The following is a 12,712-nucleotide window of genomic DNA, read 5'->3' as shown; positions in this document are numbered from 1 at the left end:
CTTCGAAACAACGAACCTTCGCAACGGTGCACAGTTAGGGGGAACACTTTTCTTGAAATTATCATGAGGGATCATCTTACTTACTACCGTCGTTCTAAGCAAATAAGATGCAAAAACATGATAAACATCACATGCAATCAAATAGTGACATGATATGGCCAATATCATTGTGCTCCTTTGATCTCCATCTTCGGGGCACCATGATCATCTTCGTCACCGGCATGACACCATGATCTCCATCATCATGATCTCCATCATTGTGTCTTCATGAAGTCGTCACGCCAACGATTACTTCTACTTCTATGGCTAACGCGTTTAGCAACAAAGTAAAGTAATTTACATGGCGTTATTCAATGACACGCAGGTCATACAAAATAATAAAGACAACTCCTATGGCTCCTGCCGGTTGTCATACTCATCGACATGCAAGTCGTGATTCCTATTACAAGAATATGATCAATCTCATACATCACATATATCATTCATCACTTCTTCTGGCCATATCACATCACATAGCACTTGCTGCAAAAACAAGTTAGACGTCCTCTAATTGTTGTTGCAAGTTTTTACGTGGTTTGTAGGTTTCTGGCAAGAACGTTTCTTACCTACGTATGACCACAACGTGATTTGCCAATTTCTATTTACCCTTCATAAGGACCCTTTTCATCGAATCCGTTCCGACTAAAGTAGGAGAGACAGACACCCGCTAGCCACCTTATGCAACTAGTGCATGTCAATCGGTGGAACCTGTCTCACGTAAGCGTACATGTAAGGTCGGTCCGGGCCGCTTCATCCTACAATGCCGCCGAAACAAGAAAAGACTAGTAGCAGCAAGAAGAAGTGGCAAACTCAACGCCCACAACTGCTTTGTGTTCTACTCGTGCATAGTAACTACGCATAGGCCTGGCTCATGATGCCACTGTTGGGAATCGTAGCATAATTTTAAAATTTTCCTACGCTCACCAAGATGCATCTATGGAGTATACTAGCAATGAGGGGAAAGGAGTGCATCTACATACCCTTGTAGATCGCGAGCGGAAGCGTTCCAATGAACGTGGATGACGGAGTCGTACTCGTCGTGATTCAAATCACCGATGACCGAGTGCCGAACGGACGACACCTCCGCGTTCAACACACGTACGGTACAGCGACGTCTCCTCCTTCTTGATCCAGCAAGGGGGAAGGAGAGGTTGATGGAGATCCAGCAGCACGACGGCGTGGTGGTGGATGCAGCGGGATGTCGGCAGGGCTTCGCCGAGCTTATACGAGAGAGAGAGGTGTTGCAGGGGAGGAGGGAGGCGCCCAAGGCTGTGTTGTTGCTGCCCTCCCTCCCCCCTTTATATAGGCCCCCTGGGAGGGGGGGCGCCGGCCACAACCCATCTAGGGCAAGGGGCGGCGGCCAAGGGGGGGGACTTGCCCCCCAAGGCAAGTGGGGCGCCTCCCCACCCTAGGGTTTCCAACCCTAGGCGCAGGGGGGAGGCCCATGGGGGGCGCCCCAGCCCACTAGGGGCTGGTTACCCTCCCACTTCAGCCCATGGGGCCCTCCGGGATAGGTGGCCCCACCCGGTGGACCCCCGGGACCCTTCCGGTGGTCCCGGTACAATACCGGTAACCCCCGAAACTTTCCCGGTGGCCGAAACTTGACTTCCTATATATAATTCTTCACCTCCGGACCATTCCGCAACCTCTCGTGACGTCCGGGATCTCATCCGGGACTCCGAACAACTTTCGGGTTTCCGCATACACATATCTCTACAACCCTAGCGTCACCGAACCTTAAGTGTGTAGACCCTACGGGTTCGGGAGACATGCAGACATGACCGAGACGCCTCTCCGGTCACTAACCAACAGCGGGATCTGGATACCCATGTTGGCTCCCACATGTTCCACGATGATCTCATCGGATGAACCACGGTGTCGAGGATTCAATCAATCCCGTATACAATTCCCTTTGTCAATCGGTATGTTACTTGCCCGAGATTCGATCGTCGGTATCCCAATACCTTGTTCAATCTCGTTACCGGCAAGTCTCTTTACTCGTACCGCAATGCATGATCCCGTGACTAACGCCTTAGTCACATAGAGCTCATTATGATGATGCATTACCGAGTGGGCCCAGAGATACCTCGCCGTCACACGGAGTGACAAATCCCAGTCTCGATCCGTGCCAACCCAACAGACACTTTCGGAGATACCCGTAGTGCACCTTTATAGTCACCCAGTTACGTTGTGACGTTTGGCACACCCAAAGCACTCCTACGGTATCCGGGAGTTGCACGATCTCATGGTCTAAGGAAAAGATACTTGACATTGGAAAAGCTCTAGCAAACGAAACCACACGATCTTTTATGCTAAGCTTAGGATTGGGTCTTGTCCATCACATCATTCTCCTAATGATGTGATCCCGTTATCAATGACATTCAATGTCCATAGTCAGGAAACCATGACTATCTGTTGATCAACGAGCTAGTTAACTAGAGGCTTACTAGGGACACGTTGTGGTCTATGCATTCACACATGTATTACGATTTCCGGACAATACAATTATAGCATGAACAATAGACAATTATCATGAACAAAGAAATATAATAATAACCATTTATTATTGCCTCTAGGGCATATTTCCAACACCACCACCACTCCGTCGTGCTGCTGGATCTCCATCAACCTCTCCTTCCCCCTTGCTGGATCAAGAAGGAGGAGACGTCGCTGCACCGTACGTGTGTTGAACGCGGAGGTGCCGTCCGTTCGGCACTCGGTCATCGGTGATTTGGATCACGGCGAGTACGACTCCATCAACCACGTTCATTGGAACGCTTCCGCTCGCGATCTACAAGGCTATGTAGATGCACTCCTTTCCCCTCGTTGCTAGTATACTCCATAGATGGATCTTGGTGAGCGTAGGAAAATTTTAAAATTCTGCTACGATCCCCAACATAAATAGCCGCGACCAGGCCAAGCGGAGGGGCGGTCAACCCACGTCAATGCGGCGCAACGGCTAGAGTTGGTTTCTCGGGACGCGTCTTTTGCATTGAAGCAGCGGCGACGCCTGAGAGGCCGCGTCCGTCCGTGCTGCCTGCCCGTCCGATCAAGTCGCGTCATCAATGCCGTCCGCTGCATGCTCTGGGCCGGCATTAATGCGGCGCGGGGCGTGGGATGGAAAGCGCGGGATGGGCGAGTGGAGGCTTTGGGTGGGTCCATGCGGTCAGAAGCAGGCTTGAGAGTGGTATGGACACCGGGAAAACCCTCTACGTTTATCTTCGGTTTGCGGGAGAAAACGCACCCGGACCGCAATGTAGACCGATACAGGACCGTATTGTTTTATAATGACTTCCGCCATCCGAATGGAGACGGGAGGTTCGAGAGTCGGTGTTGGAGATGCCCTAACCAAAGGCCATTTTGGTACGAGGAAGACGACAAGCAGAGACCTTTTTAAGCTTTTCTATCGTCTAGCACGTGACATGGCCGGCTCCCGGCGCTCGCGTGCAACATGCGACACTGATGCCGCCCGCGCGCGCACTGGGGGTGGATGGGGAAATATCAGGTGCTTCCAGCCTTACGTACTTCCGGTTCTCCAATGTCAATAATTTTTCTTTAAATGTTCCAAAAGAAATCAAAAAAAAATGTGAATGTTCACCAGGAATATTACCACAACCCCTAAAATTTTTAGATCCAATCTAGAAACTCACATTGAGAAACAAAAATATGAAATTTAGCACAATAGTGTAAAGCAAAAGAGAAAAACAACACTGACACTATTGACATCTGATTTTTCTATTTTGTTGCTCATTGTGCATTTTGAGTTTGGATATGAAATTTTGAGGGGTTGTGGTCACATTTCTTGAACATTCACATTTTCTTTTAGAAATTTTTTAAACTTTAAAAATACTTTTTTGACATTGGAGCACCGGGAGTATCCCAAGGGTGAGAGCACCTGATACTTTCACAGGGTGGATGGTGGCCGGGGATGGGTCGACGTCTCGCGACCGTGCGTTCGCCGTTGTAACTTGGCAAAGCCAGATATTCCGTGGATGAACTGACAGTAGCAGCCGAGGACGAAGCCCCCGGTCGATAACTTGTTTTCCCGGGGCCGGGTTTTTTATTATCTTGCCATGCACCCGGCGAACAAATTCGTTCCACCGGATAAGCGCAGTAGAAAGAAGGCCGTACGTCTTTGAGACCTCACCTCGTCGGGTCCAGATCTAATGCTATGCTATCTGAGTAGAGACGGAACAGGTTCGGCGTCGAGTTTTGTGGGAATAAAATCGCCTCTATGTTGGTCGATGCCAACAGTTTGGATCGACTTCACGAGCTGAATATATTCTCGTACAAAACGCATCGCTCGTATGGATTAGTAGAGGCGGCCGGCCAGATCAGTATACGAGACGGCAGCACAGTTAAAAGTGATAGCCTGATACGACAGTGGTGCGGATCAGCGATCAGTGGTAGACAGGCGAGTCCTTGTCAGCCGTTGCTTTAGTAGTACCATAATAAACATAATAAAGTACGTAGAGACATTCTTCTGCCATCGACTACTCTTCCTCTACCACTTTGTCCTACGGTGCTCAGCTCCAGCCCTATATAGGACAAAGACGATCTCTCTCCATGGCTTGTCAAACTTATATTTAAAGGATGGCTCCCCGCTCCCGCGGGCCTGGCGGAAGCGACCCCACGTCGCCGCCCGGCGACCCCTCGTCGCCGCTCCCTCAAGGGACGGCCATCGTCTTCTCCTGCGCCCTTGGAAGCCTCTCCGTCCTCCCCTCCGGTGCGACCTCCGCGTCGCTCTCCCTCCCTGGCGCGTCCCCCGCGCGCCTCCGGCCTCCGCCTGCTCAGAGGGGCACCCCGTCGTCGTCCCAGCGCCTTCCCTGACGCCCCTGCCTCGCTCCACCGCCACGCTCGCCCCGCGCAATGATGGCTTCGACGCCCTGCTGCGCGGCATCCGGCGGGGGGATCCCGGCCACGTCGAGTTCAGAAAACCAGGTGCGGCGTTCCTCGACTCGGTCATGCTCAACTTTCACACCATGGTTGCTTCGCCCCTTGCTCGGTTGTTTCCGGTAGACTCTTGCCGTTTCTGGATCACTCCGGCAACGCCGTCCCCCCGCGTGAACTCTTTCTTCGTCAAGAATGCTTTGAATTTCTTGCTTACGGACGCCCCCGACGGCTTCTCCGTGGCCGCTGATGGCGTCGGCTGCTTCTGCTCCCTGGCTGCGTCTCCGGACGTCGCCAACTTCATTGTCGCCACGGCGTGCCTGCGCCTCGGCCGGACGGAGCAGCTCCTTCACCGCCGCAGGGCGGACGCGGTTGCCGCGGCTGCGCATGCCCACATGCAGATGGGCCCGGCCCCCACCGTTGACGTGGACCTTGCGCGTGTCCCGATTCCTGCCCCGATCCCCTCGCCCTTGCATGCGTCCAACCCCCCCCCCCCCCCGATCCCCTCCGGTCAGCGCGCCCTAGAAGCCGCGCCCTCCATCCTGCGCGTGCGTGCTGACCGCCCATCCCCTCCTGGCGCCCGGACGCGCCGTGCGCGGCGCCCCCATGCTTCTCCCCCCCGCCCCGTCTTCTCCTACCTCGCCCCCTGCTCTCTCTCTTCTTCCCGCCCCTCCTCCTGACCCGTCTCCCTCACCCCAGAATCCCGCCCTCCCTCCCGGCCCGTCTCCCCTAGCCACTCCCCCTCTCCTCCGCGAATCCGGCTGCCCGGCGATGGCCTCTGCGGCGCCGCGCGCCCATGCCCCGCTTCTCCGGCCCCTCTCTCCCCCCGTGGCCCGCCCTCCCCGCCTCGTTCCTATAAAGAGGCGCTGCTCTCCCCTGCAGCTCCTCCACACAGCCTTCGGCGCATCCTAGCCTTCCTCCCCTCGCCGGTCAAGAAACTGTGCCACAAGTGCTATTCCTCGGCTCACCTCGTCCCAGATTGCCGTGACCCCGTGCGGTGCCGTGACTGCGGTCGTTCCGGCCACATCAGCTCGCCATGTAAGTTTGATCCCCACGTGCTCATCCCTTCTTCCCCCACCTCCACTCTCCTTGTCTCACCTCCCCGGTACTCATCTCCGCCGTCGTCCCCTTGCAGGCTCTCCGACGTGCTCTCCCACTCCCCCTCCACCCGGTCCCGCTCCACCTCCCCCGTCCGCTCCCCTCCCCGTGAGCACTGGATGACCCGGTACTACAGGGAGGTCGAGGCCGAGCGTACCATGCCCTTCTTCTCACGCCCCCGACTCCGTTCCCCCGCGGCGCTCCCTCCTCCTCCGGCGCGAGCTCCCCCGACACTTCGATGGAGCCGGCGGCTGCCGGGGGCCCCAACCCTGCGGCCGGCAGCTCCGCTGGCGCTCATGAGCCGGCTGCACGATGCCGCCCGGAGTACGCCGAGTGCTTCGTGCCCATGGTGGACATGGCGCACTCCCGTTGCTTCGCCTATGCCCTCATCGACCCACCATCGCCAAGCCCGGCGGACCTCCTGCGTCGGGCGTTTGAGCAGCGTGCCGGCAACCCTCCGGTGCGTCTGGCGCCGTCCCACTACGGCGCCTTGATGGTGATCTTCTCCTCGGAGCCCGCTCGAGAGTTCGCCATTCGCGAGTTCTTCCCGCTCCCCTTCGACGGCCACGTCATCCTCCTCGAGCGGCCGGAGAACGGTGAGAACCGCTTCGGCTGGGAGTACACGTGCTTCGCGCAACTCTCGGCCACCGGCTTCCCCCTCGAGCATTGGCATGAGGCCGGCATCCGCAATGCCTTCCGCTCCATCGGCAACGTCTGCTGCATCGACCCCCTCTGCCTCAACGAGCTGGACTTCTCCGCGGTCTGCCTCGTCATCCGCCTGGAGCACGAGGACGACGTCCCGCACGCGCTGCTTCTCCGCAACTACGACGGCGACCTCTCTACGGACGTGTCCATCCGCCGGGTCCGCTCCTGGACCGTGGCCAAGGATGGCTCCTCCGTCTCCTCCCACCACTTCGAGCCGTCCGGCGGCTCGCCTCCACCCTCTCCGCGCGTGCGCCGCTCCTCGGCTATGGACGACATCGACACCGAGAGCCTCCGCGGGTTCGGGTCCCTCTCGCTTGAGGCGGCCCCCTTTGCTCCCACGCCCCCGGCCGGCGCTTCGGGCGGCCAGGACAGCCCCGCCCTGGCTCGCCTCCGGCGTGAGATCGGCCGTCGCCTCTCGTGCCTTCTGACGGAGCCCTTCCCCACCCGCTGGTGCTCCCTCCTCCCGCCGGCCACGGCCCTCGTCCCGGAGTGCGAGGCCGAGTCCGAGGCTGCGTCTGACTCCTCCCTCTCCTCTGGGGTGGTCTTCGCCGCGGCTGATGCGGAGGCTCCTCTCCTGGCGCCTTCCGACCTCTGCAACGACGAGCACGAGCACGCCGCGCGCAAGCACCGCGGCCTCCGCAAACGCGCCGTCGACTCCGAGTTCGTGGAGGGGCGTCGCAGCCTGCGCCTTGCCGGGAAGGAGCCGGCCGCCTACGTGAAGATGCTTGAGCGGGCCAAAGCGGTGAAGGCGGCGCGGTTCGACTCCTCCAAGGGCTCTTCGCGTCTCCGTGCTGCTATCAGGGCTGCGGGCATCGGCGAGGACGATGGCGTCGTTCCTCCCATGCCTCTTCGTCTGCTCCAGGAGCTGGGTGCTCCCTGCAGTGTGGACCCTGATGCTCTTGCAGCCGGGGCCCACGCTGAGGTGGCTGCCCGCGCCCCATGATCTGCATGCAACTCCCCCGGGCCCCTGCTCTCCATCGGCGTTTTTCTCCTGCTGGGCCCCCTGCATGTGTCTTTCCTCTCCTGCTCCCTTTTAGTTCCATAGGCTTGCCGTGCTCCCGTGCGTGGATCCCGACGAGGGGTTGTCGGAGCGCGTTATCCTCTCTTCTTTTTTCTTTTTTACCCGTGGGGTATGTAATGGCCTTAGGCCCACTTGTTATTCCAATCAAGCCTGTGATGTGTGTTTTCTTCTCTTTGCGCCTGGAGACTCGCGATTCCCATGATTAGCCCGTTTTCCCTCTGTACGTGGAATGTGCGTGGCCTTGGCACTGCATGCAAGTGCCGCGACGTACGCGCGGATATCGAGGCCATGCAGCCCTCCTTCCTCGCTCTTCAGGAAACTAAACTTGTAGCCCCGGACTCGCGCAAATCTGACTCCTTCCTCCCAAATGCGTTGCGCTCGTTCCTCCTGGCTGACGTGGTCGGCTCGTCAGGTGGGCTTTGCACTGCTTGGGACTCCCGCGTCTTCTCCATCGCTAGTAACCTTTGCTCCCCTCGCGTGCTCTCTGTTGACTTGAATCTCTGTCACGACAATTCCCTTGTCCGCATCATGAATGTTTACGCTCCCTGCGACCACGCGTCCAAGCCCGCCTTCCTTGCCGAGCTCTCCGGCCATGCCCCCGGTGACGCCATCCCATGGGCCGTTTTGGGCGTCTTCAATCTTACTCGTTCTCCCGAAGACCGCAACAATGCTAATTTCTGCCGGACCGAGGCCGCACTCTTTAATGACTTCATCAATGAGCTCTCTCTAATTGACCTCCCCCTCCGCGACCGTCTTTACACGTGGTCCAACCGCCAGTCTTCCCCAATCCTTGCTCGGCTCGACCGGGTCCTTGTCAACGCGTCGTGGGATGCTAGGTTTCCCACTTCCACCCTCTCATCCTTCACCCGCTCTACGTCCGACCACGTCCCCCTGGTTGCGTCGATCTCTTCCACCGCCCCCAAAACCCGCATCTTTCGCTATGAGAAGGCTTGGGCGCTGCACCCATTGTTCCGCTCTGCGGTCGTTGCAGCTTGGGCCTCCGCTTTTCGGCCGGATCCTACTGCTCGACTCGTTGCTCGTCTTCGTCAAGTTAGGCTTTGTTGTAAACGCTGGACGAGACGGGCGGCGCCTGCTTCCCGCCGTGAGCAGGACTGCCGCGTGCTCGTTGGCTTCCTTGATCGCGTTGAAGAGCTGCGCCCCCTCTCTTCCCTCGAGCGTCTCCTCCGAACTCTCACTATCGACGCCCTGCACCTCTCCATCAAAGAGCGGGTCCTGTACTGGAAGCTCCGTGCCAAAGTTCGCTTTGCCGTGGATGGGGACGAGAATACTGGCTTCTTTCACGCCTCCGCCTCCTCACGTTTCCGGCGAAACTGTATCCCCGTCCTTTCTGTCAACGGGGTCGACCTCCATTCTCATGAGGACAAAGCTGCTGCCCTCCGGACCTTCTACAAGGATCTCCTGGGTACGGCGCCAGCCTGCTGCTGGAGTTTTTCCCTCTCGGACCTCTACCCCGACTCGACTCCGCTCCCGGGTGACCTCACGGCCCCCTTCTCCCCGGACGAGATCCGTCGGGCCTTTCTCGACATGAACCGTCTCTCCAGCCCCGGACCGGATGGTTTCGGCCCCTCTTTCTACGCCTCGTTCTGGGATACTGTCGTTGCGGATGTCGAAGGGGTCTTCCATGACTTCTATGACGGTACTCTCGATCTCACCCGCATAAACCGAGCCTTCCTCGTCCTTCTCCCTAAGTTTGAGGCAGCTCGCTCGCCGTCTGATTTCCGCCCCATCTCCCTGCAAAACTGCATCATGAAGGCCATCACCAAAGCGTTGTGCTCCCGTTTGCAGCGCTACATTCACTCTCTAGTTGACCCCGATCAGACCGGGTTCCTCCCTGGCCGCCGCATCTCTGAGAATATTGTCTACGCTGCTGACCTTCTTCGCGTTTGCCACACCCGGCGAGCTCCTACTGTGGTGTTTAAAATCGATTTCCGGAAGGCGTTCGACTCCGTCAACTGGGCCAGCCTCCTTGCCGTCCTCTCGGCTCGGGGTTTTGACTCTAAGTGGTGCGGTTGGATTCGCGCTATTTTGTCTACCGGTCACACCTCGGTTCTCCTGAATAATGTTCCTGGGGACTGGATCCTTTGTCGCAACGGCCTGCGTCAGGGAGACGCGCTCTCCCCCTACCTTTTTATTATCATTGCGGATGTCCTTCAACGTCTCATTCGCCGTGCTTCCGACGAGGGGCGGCTCGCCCACCCCATTGACCCTTCCCTCCCGTGCCCTGTTCTGCAATACGCCGACGATACCCTTATCCTCTGCCGCGCTGACATTCCCTCGGTTACCCACCTCAAAACCTTGCTGGACGCTTTTGCCCTCGCTACCGGACTCGCCATAAACTTCCACAAATCTGGGTTCATCCCGATGCACTGCAGTGGTGAACTGTCGGCGGCCTTGGCTGGGATCCTGGGCTGCCCTATCTCTTCTTTTCCTCAACCCTACTTAGGACTCCCCCTGTCTCCCCATAAGCTCCCCATCTCCGCCTATGACCCTCTCATCCGTTCTTTTGACCGTTACCTTTCGGGCTGGCGTGCCCTGCTCCTTTCCTCTGGTGGCCGAATGGTACTTTGTAATGCCGTCCTTAATAACCTCTCTACTTATTTTATGTGCTCCTATCTGCTTCCCTCTGGTGTGATTGAGATGATCGACCGTAGACGTCGTGCCTTTTTTTGGACCGGCAAGGATACGTGCTCTGGCGCTCGCTGTCTTGTTGCTTGGGATAATGTGTGTGCAGATGTGCAGGAGGGTGGCTTCGGGATCCGCGATCTACGACGACAGAACATGTGCCTGCTTCTCAACTTCGTCCACAAGCTTCACCAACCGGACTGTCCCCCTTGGAAGAGCTGGTTCCTCCGCAGCATCAGGGGGGACGTTGGCGACTGCTCTTTGGCTCCTTCCTTCCTCGAGGTCATCGTCCGCCGGGGGCTCCCCACGTACAGGGCCATCACCCGTGTGGCGCTTGGGGACGGGCGCACTACCTCCTTCTGGCATGACCGCTGGTGCCCCGGTGGTGCCCTCTGCTTCGAGTACGTGGCGCTCTTCTCCCACTCCACGCGCCCCAACGCCTCCGTGGCGGCGGTCACCCTCGACGGTCTTCATCTTCAGAGACGCCTCTCCTCTGTAGCTGCTTCTCAGCTGGGAGAGGTTCGGGCTCTCATCCGTGCCCTGCAGCTTGGTGACACTCCGGACCACCGGTTCATGGCTTGGGGCGAGGACCTAGCGTTCAGCTCACGCGCTGCGTTTCGGGTTCTCTCCTCCAATGGAGTGCTCTGTCAGACCTCCATCGACATTTGGTGCTCCAAACTTTCCAGGAAGAGCAAGATCTTCGCTTGCTTGCTGGCTCGTGACCGCCTCAGCACGCGTGTGAACCTGTTCGCGAAGAACTGCGCCCCCTTTAGTATGTGTGCCTCCTGCTCCGTGGAGGAGACTGCTGTGCATATTTTCACCTCGTGCGCGCGCGCAGCCTCCACCTGGCGCCGCCTTGGACTGGGCCCCTTCGACTCGGTTGGCGGGATTCTCTCCTCGCCCCCGGGTGCTCCGACCTCGCCTCCGCTCTGGAAGGACGGGCTCCTAGTGCTGCTTTGGCAGATCTGGAAAGCCCGGAACAACGCCACGTTCAACGGCGTCGACTGCGAAGTTGGCGACATCCTCTCCAGAACTGCGGACCACATCATGCTCTGGAGCCACCGTTACAACGCTCCTGATCGCGCGCTGTTCCTGGAGACGCGTGCTTTTTTTCTTTCGGCCCTGTAACTCTCCCTCTCCCCCTCTTCGGTTTTTGCTGCTTAGTTGGTAGTTTTTTATCTTTTCGATGAAAAACTCTGTATGACTGCCAAGTCTTTCGAGTAATACAATAACCGGTGGGGCCCTGCCCCCCGTCATTCTTGAAAAAAAAAGTACGTAGAGCACTAGTAGAGTAGTTAAAGCAAGCTACTTGACGTGCACGCACCGGCCCCTTGGAAAGGCTGGATTTATCTCAACTGGATTTTCATCTGCATCATCGCATTTTCATCTGCTACATAAGCCTTGACAAAGTCGTCCTTGACAATTCGCCAACTCCCAAAGCACGAACGTACGTGCATGCATGCACGCCGGTCCGAGCAGGCGAACTCGGCCATGGTTTAAACCAGGCCCGTTGATGATGGCACATATCGGAACATTCTTTCACACTGATCGACAGATCTCTTTTCATTGGCTATATATTTGGGTTAGATCGGGAGCCCTTATCAGTTAGCACGGTGACAGGGAAAGGGATTGCGGCGTGGTACTACGTGCGTTGCACATCGGATCCATCATAATTACTTGCTTCGTCGTCGCTGTGCAGTGCTGGGCGAGCCCGCGCACTGTAGGACAAATGTGCTGCTCCCTGGCTTAGCTATAAGCTAGAGGCTACCTTGAGCCGTAGTGGCTGACAGTTACACGGATGCCGACCGTGTCCGCGGACGCATCTGTGGGCGGGCGTAACTCAGGCGTGGTATACATTGGTATCTCTTGCAATTGCAAAGCAGTAAACGGATCGTGACGGGTACTATGTACACAATGTGCGATGTTTGCAAGGGAAATGCGCGTATGTTTGATGAAAAATGGCTTGATCCTGGACATGGGATTGAAGTTGAGGTTTAAGCTTGATGAGCAATGCTACACGCACGCGCCTTATGATTACGGGCACTACGGGGCTGCTTAGTTGGGGTAATTTGATTGAAGAAAATCAGCATGAGGGGCCCACACCCCCCGAAAATCAGGGGATGAAGATTAGTATGGAACCGTAGTTTAGAATTTTCGAAGCTTGATAGAGGCTGGGCGCTGGTCCTCGGCCAGCTCGCGGCGAACTGGAACCAATTCCTCCTGCGACTACCTCGATTTCCGTTTGTACTGCTCACCCACCACGCAGTGCTACTGTGCAGCGGTAGGCGGTACGCCGGTACGCACATAACGTACATA

Source organism: Aegilops tauschii, chromosome 5 (assembly GCF_002575655.3).
Source record: "Aegilops tauschii subsp. strangulata cultivar AL8/78 chromosome 5, Aet v6.0, whole genome shotgun sequence".
Classification (NCBI taxonomy): Eukaryota; Viridiplantae; Streptophyta; class Magnoliopsida; order Poales; family Poaceae; genus Aegilops; species Aegilops tauschii.
Note: the sequence above shows the minus strand (reverse complement) of the source record.